We start from the raw sequence: 12,516 nt of genomic DNA on the forward strand, positions 1-12,516 counted from the left end.
GAAGATATATCTATTTATTTATTGTAAATTTATTGTATCTCAGGGGAATAAAGTGTCTTGACGATTTGAATAATAACGCAGTTAATATCGCAGCGACAAACTGACCGCAACGTGTGTGCGCGTGTATGTGCACACATACACACATAGGCCTAAATATACATACACATGCACAGGTATGCCTTCATATACATACACGTACACACACATACACGTACACACACATACACGTACACACACATACACGCACATACACATACACGCACATACACATACACGCACATACACGTTGCATATATAAGTGTGTGGTGGTTTTGTGGGTATGGGTGCGTATGTTTGTGTACATGTATGTTAATATAGGTTTGTTCGCTTGTTTGTTTGCGTCTTGTTTATTTGTGTGTGTGTGTGTGTGTACGCGTGTCTTTCACCAATATATATCAGCGACAGATGAGAAGCCGAAAATTTCGTGCGCGTCGAACGAACACAATTTACGCTGTGCACTAAATTACTGGCACTCCCTTGCCGTGGTCCCCCATCAAACATGCATTAATCTAATAACCGGCCCATAAGAGACCTTCGATCAACAACGTTATTGTTCCACCATTACCGTATTAAATATAAATATAAATAAAATAAAATAAAATAAATGTTATGTAGGTGTGTTTCTAATTTATGCATTAACCTATGTGCACTGACGTTTGCTCGTAGTTGAAGAAAGCAGTTACTTATTTATCTTTACAGCTATTTATATGATTTAGTAATAAGGTACAAAACAAAACTGCACTCGGTAACCCGCCACCACACGTAATCTCATTTTGCTTGTTCTTTTGCTTGTTTTATTTTTTCCACATTTTTTTTTTTTTGATAATAAATCCCTGTACATTGATGCAAGAAACATTAGAAGCAACTTAATTCTGGAAGCTACTTACTCTTAGACCCATAAAGAAATGTTTCGAAATGCTAATTTTTCAATTCACGGGTTTGTATAATAGGCGACTGGTTTAGCTTAGCTTTGTTAGTAACTACCAGGCAGCGATCTAGGATACAGAACGTTCGCTGTATATAGCAATGACGTAAGATACACCAATAGAGACAAAGTGATTCGCAATGGAAACTGAATATGAAATCAAAATGTAAAGAACTGGAACAAATATCGTACATCAATCATACTGATCTAGTCTATTCAGTTGAAAATGAATAGCGACCAAGTTCTGCTGTTGCTCTCTGTTCCTTCGGTTACGTTCTCGACGTCCCGTCGGATTAAATGAGTAGGGCAGAGAGTGTATGTACGTTTACTTGCGACTGAATAGGCACCGGGGATAATTGGCGAAATTGTAGTGTATATTGCCAAGTCATATTCGCTTGCTAGTCACAGCTATGGTCTTTGAAATAATCTAGTATAACAGCCATTGGCCAAAGTCAATATCATTCTGGACATTGCAGCAGTTATTGCGGTGTGTGTGCATGTGTGTGTGTGTGTGCGCGCGCAGACACACACACACGCACACGCTCATATCAAGCACATGATTGGCCATAGTGAAGAGATAATGTGTAATGACTTTATTTTAAGGGAAACGGAAGAGTTAACTGGGAGTTTCCAATTTCCATCTATTTATCAACTTTTAAAGGTAACTTTAGCGATAGACTGTATCTACACAGTTGTCATATCTGGCCCAAATCGTCATATCTGGTTCAAATGTCTGGCTCAAATTTGGCTCATATCTGGCTCAAAAACATATATGGAATTACGTAATTTTGAACAGGTAATATATATATTACATATGTATGCATGTATGTGTGTGTGTGTGTGTGTGTGTGTGTGTGCGTGTGTGTGTGTGTGAGAGAGAGAGAGAGAGAGAGAGAGAGAGAGAGAGAGAGAGAGATTATGTGGTCTTTGATACACTATGTCTGAATCTCTGAAGTAAAAGCTGAACTAGTCATGAATGGTATATTTTTCGTCAGAGTTCCTCTCGGTCAAGGCTGATCTGGAAATTATAACATGTAAAAAGAATATCGAAGGCAAAACAAACAAAAACAGAATTAATATCTTCGGTATGATATTTCGCTAGCTTACAGTAGATTTAATTAAAGTTGATACAAGAATAATAGCTAGGTAAGTAGTTTCACTCATTGACTTGTGTGCACTCAACGGCGAAATTTGTGTATAACAAAGAGTGCTTCGTTAATCAAACAACGAAGATTATGAGGAAGCACGCCTCACTGCTGTAGATAGCAAACACACTGATGAATTGTTTTGTTAACCTACAATGTAATATAGAAATTTAGTGATTGGCTAATGAAGAGGATAATGGAGACCGACAGTTATGTCATTGTTCAATAGGCCACCATACGTAACTTCTCAAGGGGCAATAACTTCTTACGTAACTTCTTAGCGAATGAAAACCGTCAGTCGGTTTCAATTTCCAACTGATGAAAATTTACGACACTTTATGTTTATTTATTTATTTATTTTTCTCTTACCCTGAAACATAGTCTTCTTCCCTTGTGGAAAATATATTAATATACCGAAATGCTTTAAAGTAACTACAACCTAACCATTTTGGATTACTAATAACTAATTAATCAGTGTGTATGTTCGTGTGTGTGTTAGTGTGTTTATCTGCCTCCAGGAATGTATACATAACTGAAAAAAATACACAAGCACATACTGTATGTATATAAAATATTTATGTATGCTGAACGTTATATAATGATAGACGATATAACGGTTGGCTGGTTGATCGTCCAATCGCGCTTTTCATCAAAGAGAGATAGAGAAATAGAGAAAGAATGAGAGAGAGAGCGTGCGAAAGAGAGAGAGAGAGAGAGAGAGAGAGAGAGAGAGAGAGAGAGAGAGGAGAGAGAGAGAGAGAGAGAGAGAGAGAGAGAGAGAGAGAGAGATAGAATGTGAAAGAGAGAGAGAGTGAGAGAGAGAGAGAGAGCGAGAGAGTTATAAGAGCTGCAGGGTGAGTGTACATACGAGGCTTGGACACATTTTTGAATGAAATTTTGGCGATAGATTTTCCAGAGATTGGATTGCAGTTATGTTGATGAAGCTTAGAATAACAATAATATATATTTGTTGCAATATATATATATATATCAGGGACGTGCCGCCTAGGTAGGCAGAGTAGGCAGTGCCTACCTTGAATAAAATAGATCGATAGCAATATTTCCTCTAATGGCAAAATATGCACCTAATTCAATAAAATTATGAAAGTTAGTCTGATTACTATGTATAAAATGCAAAATGTTTTATTTTATTTTTTGTAAATTAGGTAAGCATAATTCGCCCCTGCTTTTCAATCTCAGTATTTAAGCTACGCATAATACAACACCGTTTTCTTTACGTGCTATAAAGGCAGAAATAGATCTGCCTTCAACTCAGTCGCGCGCTTATGTTTCGCTTATTTTTTTGTGTGTTTTACTACATAAAAGTCACCAACTGTCTACTCTGAGTAATTATTGACGTCACGTACCTGATATATATATATATATATATATATATATATATATATATATATATATATATATATATATATATATATATAAATATATATATATATATAAATATATATATATATATATATATATATATATATATATATATATATATATATATATAAATATATATATATATATAAATATATATATATATATATATATATATATATATATATATATATGAATGTATAGGTATGTATGTATATATGTATATATGTTCACACACACACACACACACACACACACACATATATATGTAAATAAATGTATTTTAAACATTTACGTGTTTTTGAAATTTAGGTGCATTTTCAACAACACATTTTCCTATATTTTTCCTGCGTGGAAACACCACCCCCGCTTTTGTTATATATATATATATATATATATATATATATATATATATATGAATGAATATGTATGTATGTGTGTATAGATGCATTATGTTTGAATGAAATACATTTTTTCAATTGAGTACATATTATTGAAAACAATCTTATCATTAGACTCTCATGCTAAACTAATACTAGCACGCTATATATTAAATACTGACCGTTGGAAATACAAGACACACAATGCGAATATTAATGATACAGCCTCTACATTATTGATCGAATCTTTCAGATAGAGTAATTTATTAAAACCTTATTGTTGATGATTTGCATAGAAATGTCAGATTAGTGACAACGTCACAATTATCAATGGGTAGAGCCAGTAACTGGTCAGAGGAGAACAACTTCGACCATAATCAACTTTTATTCTGAATGAGTCGCTGATGTTAATGATTAATCAGTGCCAGATAGTTGGAGAGATTCCCCATCGATTGATTCTGTTGTTTCTTGTTTTGTTTTTGGTTGAACACCAATTGTTATTGATGGAGCTATTCCATTCAATAATGTTTGTGAGTAAAGATCTAAAATAATCATATATATATATATGCCTAAATCAATGTAGGCGTTAGTAGGATTGGAGAATATAGTTCAGTTCTCCTGTCCAATTGATTGGTAGAAATGGTGTGTTTGCCCAAATTATGTGATATTGAACTCATCTTGACTTAACTGATTACAAATATTTGAGAACGGAATAATAGATCAACAGGATACATTTTATAATGAAGTTATGGATTAGCTTTTAACGAAGATATTTAAAATATGACTACATCATTAGTTTCGTAGGCTCAAGAGTTGGTGTGTGGTAAGTAGCTTGCTTACCAACCACATGGTTCCGAGTTCAGTTCCACTGCGTGGCACCTTGGACAACTGTCTTCTACTATAGCCTCGGGTCGACCAAAGCCTTGTGAGTAGATTTGGTAGACGGAAACTGAAAGAAGCCCGTCATATAAATATATATATATATGTGTGTGTGTGTGTGTGTGTGTATGTTTGTGTGTCTGTGTTTGTCCCCCCACCATTGCTTGACAACCGATGCTTGTGTGCTTAGATCCCCGTAACTTAGCGATTCAGCAAAAAGAACCGACAGAATAAGTACTAGGCTTACAAAGAATAAGTTCCGGGGTCGATTTGTTTGATTAAAGGCGGTGTTCCAGCATGGCTACAGTCAATATATATATATATATATATATATATGTATGTATATATATATATATATATATATATATATATATATATATATATATATATATATATAAATATATATATATATATATATACATATATATATATATGTGTGTGTGTGTGTGTGTGTGTGTGTGTGTGTGTATGTACAGGGTGATTCAAAAGTCGCCATACATAGGAATAAGTTATCTTTTATAAGAAACAGTTTTTTTTTTAAAACAGGCTCTATATGGTTACCATTGTATAGAGTACACATTGCAATACGTTTACCGCACTCATTGTGAACTCGTAATAGCACATCTGGTGATACGTGTGCAAAGGAGTTGGTGAAGCGTTCCTTCAAATGATTTATACCTTTTATCTTTCCGTGATACACCACGCCTTTCAAATGCCTCCAAAGATAGAAATCAAGAGGGGTTAGATCAGGGGATCTTATAAACTGTTATTTATAAAAAAATAATATTTTCCTATGTATGGAGATTTTTGAATCACCTTGTGTATCTCTCTCTCTCTCTCTTGCTTTTTCTCTCTCTATATATAAATGTGTATATATATATATATATATATATATATATATATATATATATATACAAGAATAAGGGCAGGGAATCGTCAATTAATAATAGAATTAATAATTAACAATTTTGCCAAGTAGTTCAGTATGAAAAAACCTTTATCGGTAAAACCATTTATCATCATAAATATACAGGGATTAGCATTGAGTTGCTTCTCCAACATGCTGAAAATTTAGAAATAGCAGTCAAAGAACTACTGATTCTAAACTACAAATTTTTCTCTAAACGGATGGCGATATTTATGGCACACATGTGTGCCATAAATATCGCCATCCGTTTAGAGAAAAATTTGTAGTTTAGAATCAGTAGTTCTTTGACTGCTATTTCTAAATTTTCAGTATGTTGGAGAAGCAACTCAATGCTAATCCCTGTATATTTATGATTTTATATATATATATATATATATATATATATATATATATATATATATAGAGAGAGAGAGAGAGAGAGAGAAACTCATTCACCTCTCATAGTTTCATGCTCACTCTATTGCTGAGTTATGTAAATCAATTTGTGAATGTCTTAACATTAGGCTGGAAAAAAAACCCAAATCGAAACAAGTATAAAATGCAAGGGTAACTTTTTTCAAATCTCTACACCTTCACAGTGTGAATTGTATAAAGGTTAGATAGGGAAAAGGTATTAGACATTCGTACCTTTTACTCACTTTGCCTCTCCTTTCCGAAAAAAATAAGTAAAAAAATGTCGTGTGCTTATTCAAAAAATAATAATATATCATAAATGTATCTGTTTGAACGCATTCCTATTTGGAAGAATGACTATCGTTAGATCTTGTCCACAACCACTAAATATATAAGAACTAAGAATGTTTCCGTAACAGGATTCTTTTCTCTCTGGGCAAATCTTCACGTACAATTTTTCTTTGAACATAATCACTGATACTGACACCTACTGACGTGAACGAAATATCTGACCAAAATAAACAGCGGACGCCAACTGACTTCTAATAAACAGGGTATGAGTCTAAAGTCTTTTGTCAACAATATCATAGAATTATCCGGTATATAACATTACCAATGTTCTCTTTGAAAAATTCACTTGGCAATTTAAACATTTCACTCCACAGTTCAAACAATGTACATTTTCCCCCTCTTAATTGTCAAGCGGTTAAAAAAAGTCTCATTGTTTGAGAAAGTAATATATCTTTATACATTTTCGAAAACGATTCAACAAAAGGCAATACTTATATTTATGTTGATTGACGTCATTTTTTTTTTCTAGAAAGTGTCGAGCTGGCGGAATCGTTACCGCGCCAGAAAAATTGTTTAGTGGCATTTCTTTACGTTTTGAGTTCAAATCCTGCTAGGGTCAACTTTACCTTTTATCCTTTCGGACTCGATAAAACGAGTACCAGTTAAACACTGGGGTTAATGTAATCGACTTGCTCTCTTTCCCCGAAACAGTTGTCCCTGTGCCAAAATTTGAAACCTGTATTACTTCTTGTAGAAGGCTGTGAACTGTCGGAACGTTGCTGCGCCTGAAGAAATGAATAACTGCTTAGCGGCATTCCTTCCGACTTTACGTTCTGAGTTCAAATGCTGCCGGAGTCGACTTTGCTTTTCATCTTATCAAAGTTGTTAAAATAAGTACCAGTTGTACACGAGGGTTTCATATAACTGACTTCCCTCTCCCCTGAAATTGCTGACCTTCAGTCAAAATTTGAAACCAATGTTATTTTTTTGTAGTTAATTTATCAGTATTATTAAATTTTAGAATGACACTAAAGTAAAAAGTGCATTTTCAAAATATCATAAATCTTAATATATCTCTGGAAATATTTTTAGATGCGACCTCTTTGTGGTATTTAATGAGAAAATATTCAGTGCTTTGTGATGTTAATGTTCACAACCAGCTGCACCTGAATATTTATCATTTATATTGTTGTATTCAATATATATACTTATTTTTAAAATTACATCGTTCATGTTTACGTTCAGCTGTTTATTTTTGAGGTCGACTTTCTCTTTCACTCTTCCAGGGTCGATATTTTAAATACCAACCAATTGCTGGGGTCAATTTAATTGACATTTCCCTCTTACAAAATATGAGGCCTTATACCTGCATTAAAAAATCAGTGTAATATACAAGTTTTTTTTTTTTTTTCCATTTTCCACAATTACTTTTTCCTTTTTAAAAGCGTCTTCATTTCCTTCTTTATCTCCCCAAGTCCTACACAGCAAATCATTGCTGCTACTGTGAGACTATATATCGAGATAGGAAGCAAAATAGAATTAAAGTGATATTTTAAAATATTAAAATCCCGAATAAATGATTTTCAGCTTTCTCTGTCAAAGTGAATGTGACCTTTATACAAACCGTTAAGTATTTCCTGTTTTTACGACAAAAAGCAAACAAAAACAACAACAAAAGCAGCTGATTTAAATAGTAATGTCTGGAAAGAAATTTGAACTATAACATGGTAAGCCCTGGGGTTATCTATTCATAGGCATATAGTCAAACCACTTAGAATAAAAAATTCGCTGCTACATCCAAGTGATAAGTTTTACTAAAAACAGTCCGGCAAAATATATCTTGCTAGATTTTTAATAAGACAGAACTTTTATCAATCATTTGTTGTGTCTGGGGATTATGTCCATAATTAACAATTACACTGGTCCTATTTCACTTCTTTATCATTTTATTTGTCAATAGATTAACTATTTAACCAATTGCCTAATTGACTGTTTTATTAATCGCTTGGTCAATCAATTAATCAGCTTGGTTTGTCAAAGTGTCCCCGTCGTCATCCACGACCTCATCAGTGACTATCATCTAAGAGGGTTAATGTAAAACATTGGCCAATCATTGTATTCAGCTGGTTAATAGATTATCAATCATAAATCACTAACTGACACTCCGTCGGTTACGACGACGAGGGTTCCAGCTGATCTGATCAACGGAACAGCCTGGTCGTCAAATTAGCGTGCAACTGGCTGAGCACTCCACAAAAACCGCGTACCTTTAACGTAGTTCTTAGGGAGATTCAGCGCAACGCAGAATGTGGCAAGGTTGGTCCTTTGAAATACAGGTACTACTCATTTTTGCCAGCTGACTGGAGCAGCGAGAAATAAAGTATCTTGCTCCAGGGCACAATGCGACGCCGGGAATCGAACTCATGACCTTCCGATCGTGAGCCAAATACCTTAACCAATTAGCCACGTGCCATCACATTAATCGCCAAATGTTAGATTGAATGAACGACAGAGGAGGAAGAGATCCCAACAAACGTCTTATTAAAGGTGGAAGATTCCTCTGAATGTATTTATAAGAACATGTAGATTATCTAGTGGTTAACAGAATCAATAAAAGCGTTACACTTCGTCAGTTGTTGTTGTTGGCACTCCGTCGCTTACGACGTCGAGGGTTCCAGTTGATTCGATCAACGGAACAGGCTGCTCGTGAAATTAACGTGCAAGTGGCTGAGCACTCCACAGACACGTGTACCCTTAACGTAGTTCTCGGGGACATTCAGGCTGACCCTTTGAATTACAGGCATAACAGAAACAAGAAGTAAGAGTGAGAGAAAGTTGTGGTGAAAGAGTGCAGCATGGTTCGCCACCATCTCCTGCCGGAACCTCGTGGAGCTCTAGGTGTTTTTGCTCAATAAACACGCACAACGCCCGGTCTGGGAATCGAAACCGCGATCCTATGACCGCGAGTCCGCTGCCCTAACCACTGGGCCATTGCGCCTCCTCACTTCGTCAGTATGCAATAGATATAAATTAGAAATGGTCATAATAATTTCTACAATTATTAATAATTACAATTACTTTACGTTTGGAATTCAAATCCTTTCGCAATCAACTGTAAATTTTCTCATACTGAGGTTGAATAAATTAAAATACCAGTGATGCGCTGTGATTGATTTAATGAAATAAACCCACCCTTGAAATTTGAGTCATTGTGTCTATATTAGAGATAACAATGGATATTAGAGACAGTACAGAATATATTGCGTTTTATGGATGAGCTCGCTGTTACACCCATGTCTAACATTATAGGAAGTCTTTTCTCATGTAAAAATCTTTTTGAATGAAATGTATCCAGTTACATTTGGAAGACACTTATTTATATATAATATATATTTCTTTTTTTCTTCTATTTCTTCTGTCACCTTCAGTCTGTCTGGAGAGAGAGAGAGAGAGAGAGAGAGAGAGGGAGAGAGAGAGAGAGAGAGGGAGAGAGAGAGGGAGAGAGAGAGAGTGGCGGAAGGAACGGGTCTTAATTTCAGTTCTAGACATTTAGAAAATCATTGCTTTGGTGTATAAAGTAAAAGGGACCCAAAGAAAGGAATGGCGGTGAAAGAGAGAGAAAAGGAAATAATGTAAAACTAAGACGGTGGAAGTGTCAAAAAGGAGTGGCAACTGTGGACGAGATTAAATAACAATAAGGTTTTCTATTTTATATATTTATGTATTAGTTCTCTCTTTCTTTATACATACATACATACATACATATATATATGTAAGAGAGAGGGAGAGAGAGAGAGAGAGAGAGAGAGAGAGAGAAAGAAAGAAAAAGAGAGGAAGAGATATTGCCACACCCAACACATGGAGAAACTCGTGATCTACAGAAAGTAGTTATTAGTTGGTTGGAATGACAGATAAACAAATGGGTGAGGTTAGACCATGATGAAGTATAGGTGGTGGTAGTGGTGGTGGGGAAATTAAAATTAAAAGTCAAGACCACCTTCAGGATGACACGCAAGATTTTAAAAATGTAATTTTATGCTTCACGTATAAAAGGAATTCACAACAATTCCAAGACCCGTGATGCTAGTTATGAATCAGAGAAAAAAAATATTAAAAAAAAAAAGGCTACAAGATACCACTTCCATGAGAATTTTAAAAAGCTAAAATGTTTGATAACGAAACCGTTTATCTCTGAAGATTTAGAATTGCCGTTTTCTTATATACGTTTCACTCTACAATACTTGACGCTTATTTAGATAACAAGATGATGTTAAATTGATGGATGTTTTAAGAAAACGTCTCGTTTCCCCTGCTGTATTTAATCATTATCATATATCATATAGTCTTAATTTGCTTTTATCACTTAACCGCTTCACTTATGAAATACTGTATCGTAATGTGTTTCAGTACTTTTATTCTCACCTGACTAACAACAAAGAATATATCAAATACTGTTAAGTTGACCTGGGATAATAATATGGAATTATTTAAGCGATTACGCTCTGCCATGATAGCCTCTGTTCAGTAATTGTATAAAACTTATTCGACATCATAAAGGCTATGATTTCAAATTAATGCTTATTGTGTTGTTCTAAGTAGATGAAATCTTCAAGTGGTACATATAGTGCTGCTCTAAATATTTTTAGTCTTTTTCTTATCTGAGAAATAAGGATAAATGAGTATTGTAAGTGCTTCTACAATTTAGTTTCACTCGTGTTAGTTTAGCACTTCAAGAGAAAACATGGATAATAAGATAATAACAGGGTGTTGCTGACTGAGTGAAATTCTTGAAGAAAGATCAGGATTATGATGCAGTAAGAGTGCTGAGGTCAGAGAATACAGGTGTTTCGAATGTAGATCAATGGTTTCCGAAGTAATTTTGTCCTGGAACACATGCAATTATCCAAAAATTGTAGAATCCAAGCCTATATTTTATGAAATACGTTCATCTTAGTTTTAATGCGATAATAATAATAATAATAATAATAATAATAATAATAAGAAGAAGAAGAAGAAGAAGAAGAAGAAGAAGGAATATATTCACAGACACGACAGAGCTGGGACCTATATACACTGGAAGCTATGCCAACACTATGGAATAACAACAGAAAAAAGATGGTATAAGCACACGCCAGAAAAGGTCTCAAAAAACGAGAAAGCAACCATACTCTGGGATATGCCAATACACACAGATAGAGAAATTAAGGCCAATAGACTAGATATAGTTGTCAAAGATCATGAAGAAAAAAAAATGCTTTCTAATTGATGTATCAATACCAGCAGATGACAACACTTCCCAAAAAGAAATGGGAAAACTTTCAAAATACAAAGACCTGGAAATAGAGGTAACTCGAATGTGGAATCTAAAAACAGAAACAATTCCTATCATACTAGGTGCCTAAGATATAATAAAAAAATATTCAGACAAATACATAACAAAAACACCAGGACTTACAAATATATATAACATACAGAAAATTGCACTACTGGGCACTGCACACATCCTACGCAAACCACTTTCAATACAGTAACCATAAGAGCATCACAGCAAACCACAGCATATACCCAAGGCACACAGAGCTGCGCTCGGTTGTGAAGTGAAAGCACGTTATAAAAATAAAACTACTGAACAACAACAACAACAACAACAATAATAATAATAATAATAATAATAATAATAATAATAATAATAATAATAATAATAATCCTTTCTACTATAGGTACAGAGGTACAGGGCCTGAAATTTTGAGGGAGGGAGCCAGTCGATTAGATCGACCCCAGTACGCAACTGGTACTTAATTTATCGACCCCGAAAAGATGAAAGGCAAAGTCGACCTCGGCGGAGTTTTAACCCTAACACCCTAGTGAAGGTCGTGCGGGTGTTACGGAAAAGGCCGATCTTTGGCAAAGATCGCCGAAGACACTTTTTACGGAAAAGGCCGATATTTCGGACTGGTATCGAAAGATCGCCAAGATATCTTTTCACGTAGTTTTCTACAACATTTTCACGATGCCTTAGGGTTCTTCTTCGTTACCCATTTTAGGAAGCACTGGCGTATTTGTATGAAGAAAAGGGGGAGAGACAACAAACTTCGATTTTTACGTGAGTTATCAATCTCTTATTGCAAAAGAAAATGTCGTGCAATTCATTAAAAT

This window comes from Octopus bimaculoides, chromosome 2, assembly GCF_046866305.1.
Source record: "Octopus bimaculoides isolate indiv1 chromosome 2, ASM4686630v1, whole genome shotgun sequence".
NCBI classification, from domain to species: Eukaryota; Metazoa; Mollusca; class Cephalopoda; order Octopoda; family Octopodidae; genus Octopus; species Octopus bimaculoides.